Raw genomic sequence first — 10,498 nt, 5'->3', positions numbered from 1 at the left:
CCATACTCTTTCTAAACTCGCCATACTCTCCTCTTTTTCGATATTCTACGCAAGAAAAGAGCGAACCTGGGGGGAGGTACGTCACTTGGACCCGTAACCATCCCCAAAGGCCCAAGATAATTTGCCTCACTATGTTTTTTGCGCAAGGCAAATGTACTTTACTAATATTACTCTCATAACTTTGTGATGTCAGTAGCTAATTAAGTTGATTTGAATACACAAAAACATATAATGATCACAGCCGTATATATAATGATAATAATTAAGAAGATACCGTAGTTGAAATTGGGTACAAAACACCTCTCGTAATGTTGTCTGTACATTTCAGGTTGTATGCAGTAGTTGATTAATTCCATTTACATATCCAGCTCTGATTTAGAAGACTGATTGAGTGTTTTTTTTTTTCCAACGTGATATCAACGACAGCTTTTACTAATTATTTTCCTGCATTTATGTTACTCTAAATAATTCTCTATATTGGTATATATACGTATTACTTGTCTTGTAATCCATGTACTGACCTGCCATTTGTTTGGAATGGAAACGATGGACCTGGTCTCTTTATGTATATATTGTATATCAGTGTCTTTGAACTTGAATAAAGTCATGATGAAACAACATTACAGTCCATCGAATCGATAATGCATTTAATGTGGATTATTGGTGGAAGACTGGCAATTGATTCCATGGGTCAGATCACCTCTCAAGCCAAACACATTTCGCACATGTACACACAATACGTTTGAAAATGCGGGTTTCTTTTGTTTCTTTTGTTCACTCCTTCTACACAAACGATACGCCTCTAGCACACGATGTAAAGGGTATTATGTTTTACTTTCCCCAGAAATGGGGGGTTATAGATTCAAATTCCGGGGGGACCACTTCCATTGATGAGTGGATACCAGGCACGACCATGGGGTTTCGAAAAGTACCCTAAACAAGGGAAGCAAGTCTTTTCCAGATTATGAAAATGCATCTTTTAACAATTATTTGGCTTGTGAAACCCTACAAGTATTGGAAATATATCCCTTTTTTCAGTATTTTAATCATCGTTTTTGACACCTTTATAACGTTATACATAGGCCTATACGTAACGTACTTACCCACTCTTTCCCTTTTTACGCGTTGTTGCGCCTGGTATCCACTCTTCAATGAAAGTGGGCCCCCCCCCCCGGGGCGGCCTCTCGAGCTCTGGGAGGACCAAATGTGGATTTGGAAAGTCGTCCTAAATCGGATATATCGCTGTTACCATAGTAGCAACCAGAATTTGCACACGAAACGCAAATTCAATGTTTCTGTTCCAGATAATGCGAAACGAAAAAAAAATCTCATGTCACACAATTTGCATTGCAGGACAGAGTTTTAAGACCATGTACGACGGGCCCAAAAGTCTCTTCCAAAATCAACTAACGTCGTAAATAAGCGTTCGCGTTCTTGCAACGAAAGGTCGGGATTAATGATGAGAAGTTGCAGACATAGGATCCTTAATTGCTCCTTGGAAGGGTAATGTAGACTTAAATGCTGACTGAATAAACTGATTACATAAACACAATAGTCAATTTGCATTGTCTGACAAATCCGATGACTCATCGATGGACGTCAGCCTGAGAGTGCACGTATGTAAAGTCTAAGACGAGTCTTCCGTATTGTACCGACGAGATACCGACGGATATATATCTCGTCGGCGTTTAACTGCGAATGGGCTCATTGAAAAATCGGCATTGAACAAGTTAAACTTTTCTTACCCCCTTTTATTCTGTTGAAAGCATTGGCTACTGTGAGCCTCGATTGAGAAATCTATTTAGATTGAATGCGAATTTACAGATATTAGAGAATGTATCGACTATCGATTTGCTGCTGTTACACAGTGGTATTCTTCTCAATAGTTTGGCAGACGGTCTCTAGTTTCAATATCTTGGTCTCCCCTATATACGGAGAGGGAAGCCATTTTTTCGCTGGAGCGGCCGTGGCCCAGGGATTAGTTGACAAAGGGCATAACGTGACTGTTCTCATCAGTAGGGCATATGAACATAGGGCTCAGGATCCGAGGTATTCCAAACTACACTTCCTCATCTTCGATCATCGGAACAGATCGACGGAGGATGTCCGTCAAATGTTTTTCCAGGCCAACACATTCGTATTTAAAAGTAAAGAAACTCAGTTGCTGGAGTTGTTTTCTCTACTTAGCGAGTCGATGGCGGAAGATTGCGAAGGTGTCCTACGTGACGTCACCATCATGAAACAACTGGAAGGAATAGATGCGATAATAGTGGATCCTGCTTGGATTTGTGGCATGGTGATGAGACATGTCCTTGAACGAACTCTCAATTACAGCAAACACATTAAGATGATATCAATGACACCAAACATTCCTGATGGAACCCTGCTATTGTATAGTGGATCTTATTTTAATCTTGCCTTTCAACCAGAGATATCATCTGGATACACCAACAGAATGACCTTCTTGCAGAGGGTCAATAACGTCTTTTTCTTCAGTTCGGTACTCTTTTTAGCAAGTGAGATAGCTATACCACCGTATGAAAAAGTTGCAAGGAACATGGGTTTTGATCAGAACGAGTTCGACCTAAGCTTATGGACTTAATTGGCACAAATATTTCGATTTGCATCTTATCAACATTCATACTTCATCGGAATTTCCCTTTCCTATCGCACCTAATATTATTTTGATAGGAGGGGGTCTGACAGTGACACCGCCAGCAAAGCTTGATCAGGTAATACGAGCATGCAATCAGGTATTTCATTATGGTCACTGACAGCTGTCACCAGCATGCTCCCCAAGATTTTCCCTGGGGGTGCTATACGTGTATTATTTTCCATATATAGGCAGCACCCCCCCCCCCCCCCATGTAAGCAAAATGACCAATATTTTGTAGTGAAAACCTTTTTATTTATTTTTTTTTTGCTTGTCAAATTTATCCGCGCCAGAAATACTATGATCTACATTTTGTAGTGAAAACCCCCTTTTTTTTTGCTTGTCAAAGTTACATCAGCACCCCCAGTTAAAAAAAAAATCGTTCCCAGGGCCCTGACAGTCATGGAAATGTCGAGCTAATATAATAACGGTCCTATATGATATTCTATTAGGAGGTGTGTGTGGGGGGGGGGGGGGGATAAGGACGATCTGAAGGTGAAGATATAGTTTTCTTAATTGATCAGGATACATGGCCCTGACCTCTTTCTTTTCTACTCTTATTCTTTCCTTTTCGCCATCGTATCATCACCTTTTTTCTCTTTGTTTGATCCCATGCAACTCCATTACCCTGAGGGTAACGGGAAAGTTGAGCGTTTCAATAGAATCGTTCTATATAGGCATGCTGAGAACTTTGACAACTACTTGAAAACCACAGGGGCGGTACCCCACCCCCGCTGCGCCGCGGCGCGCCGTCTTGTCAAACACATATTTTTTAATGGATATATTCATGTAATTCATTATCAAAATGATAATAATTTCGTATCAATCTGTAATTATTTTTTCTACTTGTGAACAGAATTTAGAGGAGTTCGTGAATAGTTCTGGAGACGAAGGCATTATCGTGTTCACCCTTGGTACATACTTTTCATCTGTAACAAAGTTTGAGCCAGAGTTTGTCGACTTGTTTGCTGAGGCTTTCCAAAGATTACCGCAGAAAGTTATTTGGCAGTTGAAAGAACTTCCAAAGAAGGAGTTACCATCTAATGTAAAATCATTGCCATGGGTTCCGCAGAATGATCTGCTCGGTGAGTTAAAGACACCTCTCCACGCGCTTCTTCAGCTTCTTCATATACCAATTCTCATTATGTTGCAAAGGATTGCTCCTTGTAATAGCTTAAAGAGCAAGTCCGCCTCCACAAAAATTTTATTTGAATAAAAAGACAAAAATAAACAAAAAAGGGATACGCAATTACGCTTAACATTGAAAAATTCATCAAAATAAGATGTTAAGTATATAGAGTTAAGGCATTTTAAACTTTCGCTTAATTTCACAAAACAGTTTATTTCCAAATCCTGTCTGGGCCGATGACATTACCCACTTGCTATTTCGCTATTATGAAATATGAAATGTTTTAGCTCATTGTCATGTGAAAACAAAGTTTTATTTCTCCCTGAACGCGTGGAATTACCATTGATTAAACATTTTGTGATTCAATCGAGAGGACCGTTATTGTCAAATATGTGAAAAGTTATTGTAATTCAACCAATAATAGAAGAAAAGAAATGGTGAGTGACATAGACTCATTCATTTGCTATATCACTGAATAGTGCATAATGGTATAACCGTTGTGTGAAAAATAAGAGAAACTTTAAAAATGTCATGACTTCTTATACGTCACATCCGATTTTGATAAAATTTTCGTTGTGTTTGTTGGATTTTTTCTTTTTTGATTCAAATTAACTTTTTTTTTCTGGGGTGGAATTGACCTTTAAGCGTGAAGTGTCAAGTCTATTTTCACTGTCTGCCCAGTATCTACATTTCAAGCCCTCGCTGCTGAAATAAAGTTTATTTTCATTTTATTATTTTTCTTTGGCGAGGGGGGGGGGGGGGGGGTGGGGGACAACGTATTAGTAACTTAATATTTACCTCAATCGAATAAGGGATAAATCACCAAAATCTTTTCTTTATGAAATTTGGTCTTCGCCCTTTCCCTTCTTTTTCACTACTTGAAAATCATGCAAAATAAACAAAATACATACAGATACAAAACCTTTTCGTTATTTTTAGCTTTTTCGACACCTTTCTGTTTTGGGTTTTTTCTGGTTGCGTATATATGTAATTATATTAGGGCTTAAAGTTGAGTGCCCCAATACTCACGGGTAGTTCTGTTTCATGCAATATACCCGATTGAGAAATGAACAAAATACTATTAAAACAAGACATTTATTTATGAGTCAAGTTTAATAACAAAGCTTTTTTCTTCTGTAGGGAAGGATTAAAATAATAGGATGTAGTGCTTATACATCACTAATTAAGTTAAGCTGGAGACATTATTTATTAAATCATAATCTAAATGTAACAACAAGTTTTTGAAACCTGCTTCGCACGATATTAGGTCACCCAAAGCTACGTGTGATCATAACTCACGGCGGTAACAACGGGTTTCAAGAGGCTTGTAGTCATGGCGTACCTATGGTCATTATACCTTTCATTGCTGACCAATACGATGTTGGAGCAAGAGTCGAAGCAAGAGGTATGGGAAGAAGTCTCGACAAACACTCACTCAGCGCTGACGTCATTTATGAGACCCTTCATGAAGTCATCAATAACCCAAGGTAATTTAGCCATCAGTATAGGCTTACATTATTATTTTATATCCATTTAGAGCGTTCCTCCCTGAGATGAACATTTTTCTAACAAGGCGCGTATGCAGGGGAAGGGGGTTACAGAGAGTCAAACCCCCTCAGATTTTTTGAAAACATATTTTTTTGCTTGTCAATTTTTTTTTCTACAAAAAGACCTAATTTTTATATTTTTGGTGAATTTTTTTTCTTATCAAATTTTCATCGGATGAACCCCCCTTTTCTATCTTGGCTGACTTTGATATTTTTCCATTGGACATGTGTAGGCCTATATAATATACCACAATATTGGTTGATTTCAGCGATCCTTTACATTTCTAATTCGCTTAATTTTTCTGTTTTTATTGAATATTGCATAGATATAGCCTAATTCCGCAAAAATAAAATATCTTTTTTTTTATTTTTTTTTTATTTTTTTTACTTTTTTTTAAATTTATAATATTTATTTTATTTTATTATAAATTGAAATAAATCACAAAATTTACAAATGATTATTAGGTGATTGCAAATCACATAAACACAAGTTAGTTACACAAAAAAGACAAAATAACCATAATAATAATTAAAAAACCTACCCACTGATCCTCCCCCACCCCCCAAAAAAGGAATGTGGCAAAGTGATAACTTAATATCAGTGTTATCTAAACAAAGATAGGTGATTTGGTAAATAAAGTAAACAAAACAAAATATACAAGCTATGATTATAAAATGGTTTCCCAACAACTATTGATAGGATTAAAAAACACAACTGGTTATCCAAGACGACATAAATATGGAGGTTTTTAAACGAACAAGTATATCAAGGAAACTGAGATACCAAAATAAAATATCTTGTTATTGCATGGAGTAAGTTTGGGAGACAACATATTAAGATTATGACATGTCTTTTTAATGGATGGAGGTTGGGATGTCTGTTCTAAAGCTTTTATTTATCAATATTATTTGTTTTTATTCTTTTGATTGACAGTTATGCACAGGTGGCCAAAGAAGTCTCATCTATCATAAAAAACGACTTTATGTCTGGAAAAGAACGTGCCGCATTCTGGGTAGACCACGTGATAAGATATGGTGGAGATTATCTCAGATCGCCCGCTGCAGAACTTTCTTTCATTCAATTCTATATGTTGGATGTCCTGGCATTTCTCTTCGCGTTACTTTGTATTATATCATTACTTGTATTTTTCTCTTTAAGATTTTGTTGTCGTTTGTGCTATCGACTTGTTTCCGGTAGAACTAAATCTAAAACAGATTAAAAACATAATCTCAAGATAATTCACTGGCGTAAATCCCGGGGGATGGGGGGGATATCCCCCCCCCCCACTTTTCGAGGAGGGGGGGTGGCCTGTACAAACACCCCCCCCCCCCACTTTTTACGAAATAAATGAAAAAAAAATCACAAGAGATAATTGTTTTATTGGTGAAAATTCTTCCTAAAATACCGCTTAACAAATAAAACAATATTATTGAATTATAAAATGCAAATAAAGAGCCAGTTCACCATTTCCAAACGAAATACTTATGTCCTTATTAAAACATTGAAGAGAAACCCCCGTTTCTTCCAATTCATCAATGTTGGGGTCTTTGGGAAGGGAATAAGATGGAATGTCAAAATTTTTTTAATGTAATCTCTAATAAAACCATTAAACCATCATGGGGTAAAACAAATAATAATTTTGGAGGGGTATTTGCCATATGGACATACAGTGGCGTAACTACGGGGGGCATGGGGGCACATCCCCCCCCCCATCGGCTGACCACAAAAAAACGGGGAAAGGGGGAAAAGGAGAAAAGAGGGAGAAAGGAAGAGAAACGTAGTGGGAAAGAAGAAAATATTATTCATTATAATGTTATATTATATTATAATTATGTTATGTTACATTATACATAAGAAACATTTTTATCATAATTTTATGAAACATAATTTGCCCAGGGCCTACGTCTTCATTGTTCCTGGTGCTCGCATTGTCTGTTTAACGAGATATATAATCCTGTTGTGCTAAAACATCCCGTTTTCAAGTCAATATAAACCAAATATATTTCCTAGCACTTGAGTTATCATTGTTTTATGTAGTGACATATGCTTCTTTTTCATGACTAAAAAAGTGATTGCTCCATGTTAAGGTCTTCGTATATATGAAACATTTCCTGTCCGTGATTACGTTCGCCCGTGATTACGTTCGCATTAGTGGATTGGTGAGATATGTCTGCTCTTAATGAATTCCTAAAATCAGTCCTTAAAATGTCCCTTCTTCTGAACTGAATATATCAAAAATTTTGAGCTCGCGCTTCGTGCTCGCATCATTTGGTTAATGAAATACGTATGGTCCTAGTTAATTCCTACAAAGAAACCTTAGAATGCCCCACTTCAGGTCTGAATTATCTAAATTTTCAGCTCGCGCTTCGCGCTCGCATTGTTTAGCGAGACAGGTTCATATCATGATTACACAAATTTGATTATAATGTCCCTTTTTAGGTGTGAATATAAAAAAATACATACCCGTTTAATGACATTGTCCTTAAAATGTCTCTATTAGGTCAGTATAACTGGCAACTGAGCGAGCTTCGCGCGCTCATTAGCGCACTCACTCGGTGATTCAACAATTTTGCTGGTGCCCCCCCCCCCAATGCCGTGACCCACGATACGCCACTGTGGACATATCAATGACAATTCCTTGCATATCTAAAAACATGATTGCAAAAAAAATGCCAAAATATTTCAGTCATCCCCCCTCCCATCAACACGGATTTACGCCAGTGCAAGATATGCGTTAAGGACAATCCCATGAAACATCTCTGTGGGTAATCCACACTTAGCAACAAAACGAATCGCTTCGGAGCAATGGTTATTGAGACTTAGGATGGTGAAAGTTGAAAGAAATCCGACAAGAATGTCATTAGATCACTATAAATCTGTTGAAATCTCAAACTGCCAATTTTCGAAGTCGAATAGTTGGGGCAACTCCCCAAGTATGTACTTATTCTCCAATGTTGATTTCGTTCTTCATGCCTTTTCCCTGTATTTTATAGCTAATAAGTTTATGCTAGAGTAAATCTTCCTGAGTAAAACAATGTTACCCCGTCCAGTTGTATTGTATGGTAATCGAAAAAAAGAGAATTTTTTCCAGTTCTGAGCACCGTTCCTTTCCTTTGATTGTTCATCTTTCTAACCTTCTGCTTGGTTGGAGTTTTCACAACGAGTGGTGAGAGCGGGCAAGACTGAAATGCTATCCTTAGTTTATAATGAAATGTTTTGAGAGAAAAATCATGCATTTATTAAGCTCATATCCCCCAGTTAACGCCCAAAATGTGATATTTTTATGAAGTATTATTTTGTGCGTTTACTATATCCTGCCCTGAAATCATGTTAATTTTTATCTACTCATAACAACAGGGCCGTAACAGGGGTCGGTGGCCGGGGGGGGGGGGGCTGTTACACCCACAAATGTAATAAACGCCCACACGTGTAACAACGCCCACAAATGTAACAACGCCCACAAATGTAATAACACTTTACCCACAAATGTAATAACACTTTACCCACAAATGTAATAACACTTTACCCACAAATGTAATAACACTTTACCCACAAATGTAATAACACTTTACCCACAAATGTAATAACACTTTACCCACAAATGTAATAACACTTTACCCACAAAATGTAATAACACTTTACCCACAAATGTAATAACACTTTACCCACAAATGTAATAACACTTTACCCACAAATGTAATAACACTTTACCCACAAATGTAATAACACTTTACCCACAAAATGTAATAACACCCACAAAATTAATGTAATAGAGCCCAAAATTTCCCGGTCAGATCATAATTAGGGTATGAGAAGGCAGTGGTGTATTGAGGCAAAATTTTCGAGGGGGCCCAAATATGACGTATCGGACAGAACTTATCTTTTTAAAAAGTTGCGAACGAGCGAAGTGAGCGAGCAAAAAAAATGTGACAATTTTATTACAAAAAAATGATATTGAGAAAATAATATCATATTTCACCCTTCTCTCTTTCCTTTTCCTTTTTTTTGTCTGAGTACGCCACTGTGAACAGGATTGTGCGCGAAAAGGAGGGGCATAGTATGGCGCATGTGCCAAAAAGCTGCTTATATCTTCCGAGTGAGCGAAGCGAGCCTGGCGGGAAAAAAAATCACCTTTTCATGAGAATCTAACTTTGAGATATTTTGTGATACTTTATTCAGTAAATAACATCTTACTTTTTTTGGTCTTGGTTGTATAACTTAGAACTTTTGGGGGCAATGGCCCAACCATTCCATCTGTAGGCCTACGCCAGTGCTATGCGGATTGGGTCAACGGCGGAGACCTCTTAAAATCAAAGCCATTTTAAACCTTACAGATTGCCGCTATTTTTAATCAAATCGGGGATATATACAGTATATATAGCTTTACACAACATTAATTCAACGAATTTGCGTTTCAAATTATGTGACAGTTTTTTGCCATTATATTCAGCAAATAACACATTTTCATGGTTTTCCATTCATTTTATTACGTTGCCTCCTATATTTTCTTTTATTTCCCCTCGGGTGTGGAACCAAGACCCCCACGTACCCACCCCTGTACGCCAGTGATTGAACGCCTTATAGTATAGGAAGGGTCCATATGGGGGGCGTTATAATAGAGAGCCCTTTGAAGACTACAGATGAAGCACCTACACTGCAAAAACACCGGTGTTGACTTAACACTAGCCCGGAATCTATATTTCCACACCAGAGAAGTGTTAAACTACACCAGTTTGGTTTCGGTCTAACACCAGGTATGTGTTTATACAACACCAATTAGTAACACCAATTAGTATTAAAACAGCATGGGTTTGATTCCAAACTGGTGTTGTTTCAATACTTTTCTGGTATGGACATATATAGATTCCGCGCTGGTGTTAAATCAACACCGGAGTTTTTGCAGTGTACTGAGTGGGGTCTGGGGTAATGCCCCCGGTAGCTTTGGAGATTTAGCCAAAAGTTGAGACCATTATTGCATAAAATTTAGCAAGCTTAAAACACAGTTTTGTGTGCAGTCCATCTTTCTTCCCGTTCTTTATTTTTCATCCTCGGCAGCCCGGTCGTGTTATTAAGTTCTTCTTTTTTTTTCTTTTTTTTCAAATTTAGCTTTTGGCTCATTCCATTCTACTTTCATTTCCCGCTTTTGTTTGCCAGTTTGTCATCTTTTA

At 37.5% G+C, this 10,498-nt stretch overlaps 1 pseudogene; it reads left to right on the top strand.

Annotated features, from left to right (window-relative positions):
* The first annotated feature begins 788 nt into the window (after nt 1-788).
* Nucleotides 789-9,791, top strand: LOC129265013 (UDP-glucuronosyltransferase 2B16-like; annotated as a pseudogene).
* The last annotated feature ends 707 nt before the right edge of the window (nt 9,792-10,498 follow it).

Source organism: Lytechinus pictus, chromosome 7, assembly GCF_037042905.1.
Source record: "Lytechinus pictus isolate F3 Inbred chromosome 7, Lp3.0, whole genome shotgun sequence".
Lineage (NCBI taxonomy): Eukaryota > Metazoa > Echinodermata > Echinoidea > Temnopleuroida > Toxopneustidae > Lytechinus > Lytechinus pictus.
Note: the sequence above shows the minus strand (reverse complement) of the source record. Positions and strands in the feature narration are given on the sequence as shown.